This window comes from Vulpes lagopus, chromosome 9 (assembly GCF_018345385.1).
Source record: "Vulpes lagopus strain Blue_001 chromosome 9, ASM1834538v1, whole genome shotgun sequence".
Lineage (NCBI taxonomy): Eukaryota > Metazoa > Chordata > Mammalia > Carnivora > Canidae > Vulpes > Vulpes lagopus.
In genome coordinates, this window is record NC_054832.1 from 52720598 (window position 1) to 52732622 (window position 12025).

Sequence of the window (12025 nt, forward strand, 5' to 3'; positions counted from 1 at the left end):
TGTCTCACTGACTTGATGTGATTGAAGTCCTGGTGTCCAACTCCCCAAGCCCATATTACTCTCTTTAGGTCCCATAAAACACTCCAGAATCCTCCTAATCAGTTCCTCTTTTTACTCAAATAGGTTTAAATTTGTGTCTCTGTCTCTTGCAGCTTAAACAGTGCCAGCTAATAGATAAACATATACTTTCACTCTAATATCCTATGAATTTGAAGTTTGCTGTGTGTGGGCTGGGAGCAGCCTGTCTTTGACTGGTTACTTCTCTGGAGTTGCTACTTGGGCTCCAGGATGGTAGCCTCTCAGCTTGGGTAAGGGTATTTTATATTTAGATGAGAACTTCTTTTGTTATCTGATTTGTTTGATTGAGTCTTAAGATTAACTTGACTGCTCTAAAATATTATCTATCTAGATGTTTGTCTGTTTATATATCTGTCTATATATCTGTCACCTATTTTTAAATATTTCCTTAATTCAACAAATGTTTGTTGAGGGTTTTCTGGTGCTGGGTACTCTGGTAGAAACTGGGGGAGATGGCAGAGAAGAAATCAGAAGGTCTGTACTCCACGCATCTTATACTTCAGGGAGGGTATGATTTAAGAGTACATCTGACTGCACTAGCAGAAATTTTTCCTGAGCATGGAGATAGCTCTGGGTCTCACATAAAGTGAAGTTCACAGGGGCAGCCAGAGCAGGGCCAGAATTAGGTTGAAATGAATAGAGGTACTTACTTCAGGTGTGAAATTTGAGGAACTGCCAAAGGACTTGGTAATTAAGATGAATAATGGTTTACTGTTATTTGGGGGGAGGGGAGTGCCCTAAGGTTATTTATTGATAGAATAAGTTCAGAGAAAAATTTCAAAGCTTAATATTCAAACTTCACGGCATGTCATGATCTACAATTTCATTTAAATTAAAAGATTTAAGGTGGCTTTGATTCTTCCAGGAGTTGTATGTCTGAAATAATAATACTTTGTTTTTTAAAATTCTCTAGAGCCAGTTAACTTCCAGAGTATCATGATTTATTGGGGGACATGAAATTGAGACCATTTTTATCTCTATTTATTTTATCTACACAATAAATTACTGTAAAGATTAGTAGTATTTTATAAATGAATATAATTTATGGGACTACTCACTAAAAATTTATTTTTACTCATTGGCATGACAAATTTTTAAAAGTTTAGATCAGGGATTTGTAACTAGGAGCAATCTGGCCCCCACCCCCTCTTCCCAAGAGGGGCAGGGTCCCATACCTCCAGGATCCTCTCAAAAAAAAAAAAAAAATTGGGATCCCTGGGTGGCGCAGCGGTTTGGCGCCTGCCTTTGGCCCAGGGCGCGATCCTGGAGACCCGGGATCGAATCCCACATCAGGCTCCTGGTGCATGGAGCCTGCTTCTCCCTCTGCCTGTGTCTCTGCCTCTCTCTCTCTCTCTGTATGACTATCATAAATAAATAAAAATTAAAAAAAAAAATTAACAGAGATCACTATTACTATTCTCAGCCAGTGAGTTTCAAATCTTCCTTACTCACAATGGGCTTATACAGCACATCCCCTACCTCATTCTTCACCTGCTTACTTCTGCAAATTGAATTTATGATATTCATTCCGCATACAATACTCCTTCCAGCTGGGGTCTCAATACCACTAATTAATCCCAGTTTCTTACTCACTTTGGAAATACGGCCAGTCATTCTAAAAACCTTCATATCTCTCATAAGCTAATACAATCAGTCATCAAATCCTATTTATTCTATCTCCTAAATATTTCTTGAACCCATCCCATTCTCCCTACACAATGAGATACATTGCCAAGTCTCATCTGTACTGTTGTAATGACCTCACCCTTGACCCCTCTGCCCCTAGTAGTCCTTCTGCATTTAAATTGATTTCTATCCAATTTGTTTTCCACCAAGCAGATGTAGTGATTTCTTTAAAATACAGGTCTGGTGTTGTCCTTCTCTGATTTAAAACCCTTCAATTCTTATTCATTGCTCTTTGGGTAAAGCCCCAAATCTTTAAGTCCCTGTGTTTTTTCATTCATTCTATAAATAATTGTTCTAGGTACCACTTTCTTTCAACTTATTTGTAGTTCTTGTTTATATTTCTCAGGATATCGTTCATAACCAAACAATTCGTAAAGTTTTTTTTAATAATAAATTTATGTTTTATTAGTGTTCAATTTGCCAACATATAGAATAACACCCAGTGCTCATCCCGTCAAGTGCCCCCCTCAGTGCCCGCCACTCAGTCACCCCTACCCCCTGCCCTCCTCCCCTTCCACTACCCCTAATTTGTTTCCCAGAGTTAGGAGTCTTCCATGTTCTGTCTCCCTTTCTGATATTTCCTACCCATTTCTTCTCCCTTCCCCTCTATTCCCTTTCACTATTATTTATATTTCCCAAATGAATGAGAACATATAATGTTTGTCTTTCTCCAATTGACTTATTTCACTCAGCATGATACCCTCCAGTTCCATCCACGTCGAAGCAAATGGTGGGTATTTGTCATTTCTAATGGCTGAGTAATATTCCACAATTTGTAAAGTTTAAGGTTTCTACCCAAACTTGCGTGCTAGTCACTGTACACCTACCACTTACTAGTTGTGGGGATTTAAGGCAAGTTAATTAGTTATATAATTAGAGGGCTATCATGAGGCTTAAGTAATAGAAGGATAATAAAACAATTCATAACACCTAGTTGGAGTTCCATGAATTTTCTTTTCTGTCTGGCTTCCATGGTTAAGGAAAAGGGACTCAGTCCTTGTGCCCTCCAGGGTGTGATTCTGAATCCCTTTTCCCTAAACACTAATCAGATAGGTCTCTGGGCTGAAATTCAAAGAGATCTCTCCAGTTTTAATCCCTTATTAACGTAATGAGTAATTAAGTTTTTTGTTTGGTGAGTAAAAATTGGGCCTGAGTTCAGTAATTTAGGCTGTTATCTATGTGCTTAACAAAGGAGAAAATTATAATTTTCTACAGATCTTATTCCATCTTTCCCACAACAATCAAATACAAAATCAACTTAGTGGTAGGATATGGAGTTGATTCTTGAGCCTGGAAGCCCATCCGTTAAGCTGTTCTGCTAATGCAGGCATGAAGTGAGGAGGGCCTCTTGGCAGGACTAGAGAGAGGGGAGAGACAGGAGAAATATCCTAAAGGGAGGCTTTTTCTGATGATTAACCTAAAGTAGCTACTCTCTATTTACCATTTTGTTCTAATTTTCCTTGAAGCACTTAGCATTATCTGACATTTTTCTTGTTTACTTCTTTGTTTATTAACTGTCTCCTTCCATTAGAACGTAAGCTCCAAAAAGTAAGGAACCATGTGTGTTGTCTTTGCTATTAGAGACCTAGCACCCAGAGCAAGACATAGCATAAAGTAACACTTGGTATATTTGTGGAATGAATAAATTGTTACTAGAAACAAGAGGCAACCAAATATAGTCAAAGTAATTTCAAAGTTTAAAGTGTGATCAAGGTAATAAAGTACCAATAACAAGGAGACATATTCTTATAGAAGGAGTAAGGAGGTTTTTATTTTACTTTGTTTTCTTGTAGGGGGAGATATGAGTTTTAATAGTTTTAGACATGTTGAGTTGAAATGGTGGGAAATCCTGAAAGGTGAAAATTTCCAACAGATGGCTATTTACACTATGGGATTAATTTTTTTTTTTTTATTCTATTTTTTTTTTAATTTATTTATTTATGATAGTCACAGAGAGAGAGAGAGAGGCAGAGACACAGGCGGAGGGAGAAGCAGGCTCCATGCACCGGGAGCCCGATGTGGGATTCGATCCCGGGTCTCCAGGATCGCGCCCTGGGCCAAAGGCAGGCGCCAAACCGCTGCGCCACCCAGGGATCCCTGGGATTAATTTTTAAATTGAGATTTAAACAAAACAAAACAAAACCCTCTTCTGGTCCAGGCTCTGTCCTAGGTTGTAAGGACAAAAGATGAACAACAAGCTTTACTTTGGGGGCCCATAACTAACAGGAGGAAATAGATAACCAATTATGATATAAAAATAAAAGTTTCAGTAATATAATGATAGACAAAGTGAAATGGGAACACAGAGGAGGGAATATATTATAGAAGTCCAGGATGTCTTCCCAGGGTGAAAAGATGAGTATTAAGTTCTAGGAAAATAAAACTGGGAGGAAAGCCCTGAGTTTGATAGTAGTATTCATGTATAACACATGGTATATGCTCCACAAATCACTGCAGGTGACCAGTGGGCATGAAGTAAGGTACTAGTTCATTTAAAAAGAGAGAATCCATATCATTGTCTATTTTGCTGATATTAGCAACCATACTTCTATAGAATTTTTAGTAATATAAGAAAATGTTTTTACTTAGACTGTTTTTAAAAAGTAGAATATAAAATTATGCACACAATTGGATTCTAAAGATTTATTTTTTTTCATTTAGAGTTTCCAAATGCCTCACAAAGGGAATATATTAATCACGCCTCTCCCCATTTATAACCAACACGTTTACCAAAGTAGCAGAAATAAAATAGGAAAACAAAGAAATGGAAGAGGGAGATATATAAGAATATTAGTCATAATTGTCTCAGAATGGTGAGGTTATGTGTGATTTTTGTTTCCTTTATACTCTTCTGAAATGTCAAGTTTTCTACATGGAACTATAATTGAAACATGAGAAAAATAGATTCCATTTACTTGCTCATTAATTCATTTAACAAATAAGTATGTGTTTAGCGCTTATTACGTGCTTAGCACGTGCTAAAATTAGAAGCTTGGAGGTTATTTAACATAAGCAATTTGTTTGAGTTATTAGAAAGACTCAGAGAGGGGCACCTGAGTGGCTCAGTTGGTTAAGCGACCAACTCTTGGTTTTGGCTCAGGTCATGATCCCAGCGTCCTGGGATCAAGCCCCAAGTCAGGCTCCCTGCTCAGCGGGGAGTCTCCTTGTCTCCCTCTCCCTCCAACCCTACCCCTACTAGCATTCTCACTGTCTCTCAAATAAATAAATTAATTAAAAAAAACAGAACTCCTAGGACATATGACAACCTTAGGTAGATAGGTAGTAATCGGACTCAAACAGGGATCACTCTCCTCTGGTTCTGGACTTTCTTTTTTATCATCTTAACACTGTGCAGGAAGGAGTGATTTGACCAACCACATAATCAAATAGCAGTATGTCCCTTACTGGATATCCTTCCATAATGTATCCCTTGTTACACTAACTTCACATTCTGCATTCAGAAGTTCTGTTTTGTAAATACCATTTCTCCATTCTGAAACTTTTACAGGCTGCTCTTTCCCTCTTGGAAAAATAAATAAAGTTTGGACTTTTCTACCCTGACATTCAAGGCCTTCTTTAGTCTGGTTTTTGCATATTTTTAATATATTACATTTGGTCTGCTCATTGCTTATATACCGAAAATAACAAACTTATCATGTGTGATTTTCATGCTCCATGATTATTCTCAGCTTTCCAAATATTATTAAGTAATTTTCTCAACAGAGGTGTGTGGTCAGAGGGAAAGACAGCTAGTGGCTAATCAATGAACAGGACTTAACCTTAAACTATAGAACATAAAAGTTTAGCTTCTGTTGGGTCTCTACTTAACAGGTGTATGATCATTGGTAAATAATTTTGTCTTCTTTGAAAAGCCTATGCACATTATAGGATTATTGTTCATTTCTTCACTTGTAAATTCTCATGTAATGAGTTTTTTATTACATATTTCCTATTCACCAAGCTCTGTGTTGGGGTCTGGGCATTCATCAGAATCAGATGGGCATAGTCTCTGTGATCCTGGATGTTCAGGGAAAAGACAAAAGCACCGAGTAAACTAGTCACTACAAATTGTGACAAATATGAAGAAAACAATATGAGAGCAAGAAAGGGAAATTAGGAAAGAAATAGTATGATAATATTTTAGCAAAAAAAATGAGGGGGAAGTAGCTTAGCTAATGGTAGGGAATAGGTTTTTTAAGTAGAATATTATGTACAGAACCCTGAGATGGGAAAGGCTTTGTAATACTCGAAGAACTAAAAGAAGACTCTAGCCAAGAATGAAGTGGAGAGGACAATGGTATGAGATATGCTGGAGATGGTCAGGGACCAGATCCTTAGGGCCTTACAGGCCATAATAAAACATATAAATGTTATTCTAAGGGTTAACAGATAGCAGGAGGGTTTTAAGCCAGGGAATGACATAACTGATTTACATGGTCTTACTTTAAATGGAGAATGGAATGAAGAAAAATCCAGTAATTGTAACCCAAGGCAGCAATAATGAAGGCCCAGACAAAGGAGTGACAGTGAGTATAGGTAGAGAGAAAAGGAGAGAGAGAGAGAGAGAGAGAGTAGACATACTTAAGACATATTTTTGGAGGTAGAAATTGTGAGGACATTATAGAATAATGAACTGGACAAATTAAGTAAACTACAAAGTACTGTGAACACTTAGAGTTTTACCGCCACCCCTCTGGGCCTTGTGGAACTGAGAGGGCAATAAGGATTTCTTCTGCTGCCAGTGAGGCTTTCTTGTGTCTGCTCTTTGTATACATACTGGATCACGTATCCTATCCAACTAAATCTGCTCTTCTAAAAAATTTACCTTTTTCTTAAACTCATTTATTCAAAAACTATTGAGCTCTTAGCATAAAGGTAAAGGATTTGAATATAAGTTGATCCAAAATATGATTTATATATTGTTTTCATTCAAAGATATTCTTTAAATACAAAAGAAGCTCCTTTATCAAACTATGAGAATTGTGTGCTGGCATAAGCAAAGTATGTTGATGGAGAATATAAAAACAAAATCATAATTTGCACTAGAATTTAAAGTTGCAGAGACTCAGTATTTCTATATCTAACTAAGGAATAATGAGCTGTGTAAAGATTATTAAAGATGACCATTGCATAGAAATAGGTCTTTGATTTTAGAATCTTTATTTTACCAATAAAATGTAGTACTGTAAATTAATCTTAGTGAATTTCCCTACCTTAGTAAGCTCAAATATGCTTCTAGACAAGTCCCCCTACCTACCAAAACAAAATGAAAGATGCTTTTTTTGCTCCAGTTTAACCTCATTGTTCTTTGAGGAGGTCCTGAATTTCAAATAGATCCAGTCATTCCAAAATAATGATAAAATCTAACCAATCTACCTACTTCAAGTTCTAGCCTTTGTTTAAAGTAAGTGGATTAACATTTTCATTGTTGGGATTTTCTCCAATCTAGGTTTGATAGGTTATCAGCAAAAAAAAAAAAAAAACCACCATGGCAGTCCTCCTTAGCTCATTCCCCTCACTTTATCCTCCCATTCCTAAACCCTTTTCTTTCTTATAAGATCATAGGATTCTTTTTTTTTTAACAAGGCAATGGTCTAATACCTCCCTTTAATCACAGTTGGAAAAGTTTTTCTTTGTTGAGAAGCTTTTGACAAATGTTTGCCTAATATTATTTTTAAGTGCAGATGTCTCTCTAAATTTTTTAATATGGAGAGCATTAATGATTTCTGTTCTTTCCCTATCACTTTTTTTATTTTTTTTTTTTTTATTTTTTATTTTTTTTTATTTTTTTTTTTAAATTTTTATTTATTTATGATAGTCACAGAGAGATAGAGAGAGAGGCAGAGACACAGGCAGAGGGAGAAGCAGGCTCCATGCACCGGGAGCCCGACGTGGGATTCAATCCCGGGTCTCCAGGATCGCGCCCTGGGCCAAAGGCAGGCGCCAAACCGCTGCGCCACCCAGGGATCCCCCTATCACTTTTTTTAGAGCACTTGTAGTACGAGACAGACCAAAATAAAATTTTCAAGAGTTCATGCTTCTAACCACCCCAAGGGGTGGCTCACTGGTCTCCTTGTGCTTCATGCCTAAAGTTGTCTGTTTTCCTATGTAATCTTTTTCACTTCATTGGCCCCAAAGGAGCAAGTAACCTAAGTCCTTTTAACACGTCTATACATGTTATTTGGGAATAGGAAGACTGTTTCAATGCCATGATCAGTCCTTGGCATCAATAGATTATACCTCCTTTTCTTTTTTCCCACTTCTTCATGCTCTGGTCAAGTATACATTCTCTCTCTCTGAATGTTTCCTAGACACTGAAATGTATAGCTTACATAATTTCATTATCTCACCAATAATGACAAATTGAAAAGCAATTATGGTAAATATTGATCTATGTTCTCTGATATGCAATGTAAAGTCATTTTATATGTGTAGATATATAAAATATATTCCATTTATTCCTGTCTCTCTTCCTCCGTCTTTTTTTCCTCCGTCTCTTCTGACCAGATCTCAAGTTCATATCAGCTGTTAGCAACAAGACCATTCCTTGCACAAGGAAACACATCTACATTCTGACAAAAATGGTCTTCTAGGAATGGCAGTTTTAACTTATATCGTTGACTTTCTAAGCCTTTCCCCTTGGAAGGTGCCGGAAGTTTCACTGTCAGCATGGGGATAAAGGTAATTGAGAACTTTTGAAACTGGAGAGGCAGTTACATGCAGCAGAGCTGGCCCAGAAGCAGCATTTCAGAGGGTGGGTTCTTTCCAGTCTGAGCTGGAGAATCTGAGCAAGAAGATACTTACTTAGCTTATCTGGGCCTCGGCTTCCCTTTCTGTTAAATAAGAATAATACTTTATAGGTTCAAAAGTATATCAGTGCACTTTATAAAATATGTTAATTGTTGCTATCACTCAGTTAAAAGTAAAGGCAACAACAAAGTTTTAAAAGTAAAGGCAAGGGGATCCCTGGGTGGCGCTGCGGTTTGGCGCCTGCCTTTGGCCCAGGGCGCGATCCTGGAGACCCGGGATCGAATCCCACATCAGGCTCCCGGTGCATGGAGCCTGCTTCTCCCTCCGCCTGTGTCTCTGCCTCTCTCTCTCTCTCTGTGACTATCATAAATAAAAAATAAATAAATAAATAAAAAAAAATAAAGCATTTAAAATAAAATAAAATAAAATAAAAGTAAAGGCAAAAATTATAAATAAAGAAATAAAAGTAGGAATTTGAAAAATCAAACTTTGGAGGCTCTGGTCCAACAATACCTTGTCCTAATCTGAATTTCCCACCTTTCTGTCATTAACTTGCTTTGCATTCCTCCTCTAAACATATGTGTGAAATAATATATATTCTCAGTTGTGTTTTTAAAGAGCTCTACAAATACCTAGAACTCATTAGTCATTCACAACTAGAATGTTTTAATGGGAAGTTAAGGCAACTACACTGAGAACATAGAGGAGTTTTATTAAGGAAGAACATAGCAATCATTAGGAAATACGACATTTTCAAGGAATTGGATCAGGCCCAAACAGAAGGAAGCAGTGAGGTCTTGGGACAGCACTGGGATCTTAGAGAATCACCAGCAGGAGAGAGAAACAGGGAGAGAAAGGTGGAGATAAGACAGACTTCACATCTTGTAGAATTTTCCTCTTTATGTAGAAAATGGGGGAAAGCTCTCTTTACTTCTCTATCCTCAGTAATTCTTCTAGGACTCAGAATTCAAGCAAGTAGTGTATATATATATATATATAAGATTAACCAGGTTTTTGTGCACTTGCCTAGGAACTCAACCATCACAGTGTTTCTGAAAGAAAAAATGTATTCCAACTTCCAAAGAGCCAACCCTCAAATGCATTTTTGGAATGCAATCTGTTTGAAAGTGAAATAACCAGGCAGCCTGTATAAGTTCTCTTTTGAAAGAGTTTGCAGTTAGAAACATATCAGCTTCTGTGAAAAACTGTTTTCTAATGGGGGCTAAATCTTTTGTAGCTATCTTATATACTTTCTGGAAGGAGATGGACTATAAATATATACATGAGGTGTATAGATTAAAACATTTAGGTAGATTTTAAGATTTTCAAGACATAGCTGTAGAATACTTTCTCCATATTCAGACATCCTGGAGATCTTTTTTTTTCCCCCATAGCCCTGAAATCAACTATTTACTTTAGGATATAACAGGCCTTTCTTAAATATATCTTAAGAATAATCTCATCTATAATAAATCATATCTATATGAAAAAAAGCTCGGCAAAACGTGTAATACTGTAGCCATGTCCATGGTTTATTAAACCCTCTCTGGAGTGTATAGAATCACTTATACTTACAATTTAAAAATTAAAATGGCAGGTTTGGGTGAAATAATTTCCAAGGTTCAACAAGTATTTGAACTTTTTCCGATCAGGAGAGTTATAACTTAGAATTTCTCCTATAGTAATTTTACTCAGATAAATGATATGAATAATGAATTATTCATTACTAAATTATGCCAGCCAACTTATTCTTTTTACACCCTAGCTTATGACTGCAACCCTAGTAAAATTCGTGTTCAAGAAAAGAGATAACATATCTTTCTTCCTAAGGGTAGTCACCCATAAGTAAGGTCCAAACCAGGACACTCTTCTCCAGAAAAATGCTAAACCAGACACTAAGCATAGAATAGGACTAACGTGGGAAATCCTGACTCTGGTACCCAAGGCATAGTTGTGCTTTGGCTGCCCAAATTTCCTGCTCAGCACGGTGTGATCTGAGAGGAGGTAGCGTGAATTAGTGCAAAGAACTCACTGACCCAACTGATTCAGGTTCTCTGCTAGAGAACTGACACATCATCCACCAGCTCTTTATAACAGGAAACTGGAGAAAGCTTTCCTTCACCTCCATCTTCCAACCACTGATTAAATCTTGCTATTTTCACTTCTTACTTCCATCCACTTCTATTCACTCCACTATCACTACCTTAGTTCAGGTCATCATTGTCCATCACCTGCATGATCACAGCAGCTTCCTATTGGCTTTCCATTACATCCTGACCCCTCCAATCCATTCTTCACATCAGTGCCTAACTAGTCTTTCTCAATTGATCATTCTCCTTCTTAAAATCCTTATTGGGTCCCCATTGTCCTCAGATCAATCTTTGCCTTGTCCTGTAAGACTGTCCATAATTGGATACTTCTCTCCAGCCTCCCCCTTCATCGCTCCCTGCCCACTCCACCTGCACACCATGCTTCAACATATTGAATTTTACCCAGTTCCTGGAATGCACCTCCCATTTAACAATATTTTGCTTAAACATTTCCTCCTCCATACTCCCCATTCTAGCCCCCCATCCCACTCCTGTGCCTGAAATTCCATCTTCATTACTTACATCTCATCTTAGAAAAGGCTACCAGAAAGCCTACCTCCCTGTAAGCCCCTAGTCCTTCTTATGCACTACCATCAAAATAATCTCTACTTCTCTCCTCAGAGCTCGTATTCAAACTGTGGGTTGCTTCTTTGTCTGAAATCCCACTGGACTGTGATCTCTGTGAGGGCCTGCACTTCAAGTTTTCCTATCCTTGACTTTCCAGCAACCTGTTTTACACAACACATCAAGAAAATCTGTTTGCTTCCAAAAATGCCAACCTGACTTTGTGCACATTCCTAATCCCCAGCTTTCAGTCCCAATTTTTATATTTTTTTTGCAGATCACAGTAAATAGCTAATCATACCATCTTGACTCATTCATTTTCTCCCATGCTCTAGGGCTTCTCCTTCAGTGGAAATGAATACCATGTACCTTATGAGTGCCTTAGGGCAAACAACATATGGAAAGGAAAATTGGCTTATTGCCATAAAAAACACAAACTCAGCAGATTTTTCTTTCCTCCTAAATTTAACTCAATGAAGAAAAGTGCTTACATCACCAAAGCTTCAGAGACCCCAGGGAAGTCACTGACAGCTGATTTCTCAATCTCTCCTCAAAGTACTGTAAAGGGCAAATGCCTCCAGTTTTAGGATCCATGCATTCACAAATTGGTGAAGGTGCTTAAAAATCATAAAATACTATGTAGAGATTCATTAAGACATGTTTATGATCACTATATTCTTATTTCAAATTTAAGACTGTCCTTCAAACACAAAAAGATATAGAAGCATAGGCTCCCCCTCAATTGGAAGAATACCCTGGAAGCACAAAAATTCAGCTATGTGAAATAGACAATGAGGATAAGTTAGAGCAAACAATATATATAGTGATTCAAGTATGAAGATGGCAACATCCATCCC

At 37.4% G+C, this 12025-nt stretch overlaps 1 long non-coding RNA gene across 5 annotated transcripts in view; it reads left to right on the forward strand.

The window, feature by feature from the left end:
• The window catches only part of LOC121498931, a 139842-nt gene that overhangs the window by 22236 nt on the left and 105581 nt on the right, over positions 1–12025 (forward strand). Inside the window, exon 4 of one of the 5 annotated variants that reach the window (XR_005989948.1) lies at positions 153–308. The exons of 3 other annotated variants lie outside the window; for them this stretch is intronic. This is a non-coding gene — a long non-coding RNA (uncharacterized LOC121498931). Of the gene's footprint in view, positions 1–152; positions 309–8271; positions 8446–12025 lie in introns of all 5 variants that reach the window. One more of the 5 variants, XR_005989951.1, reaches the window with a different exon arrangement.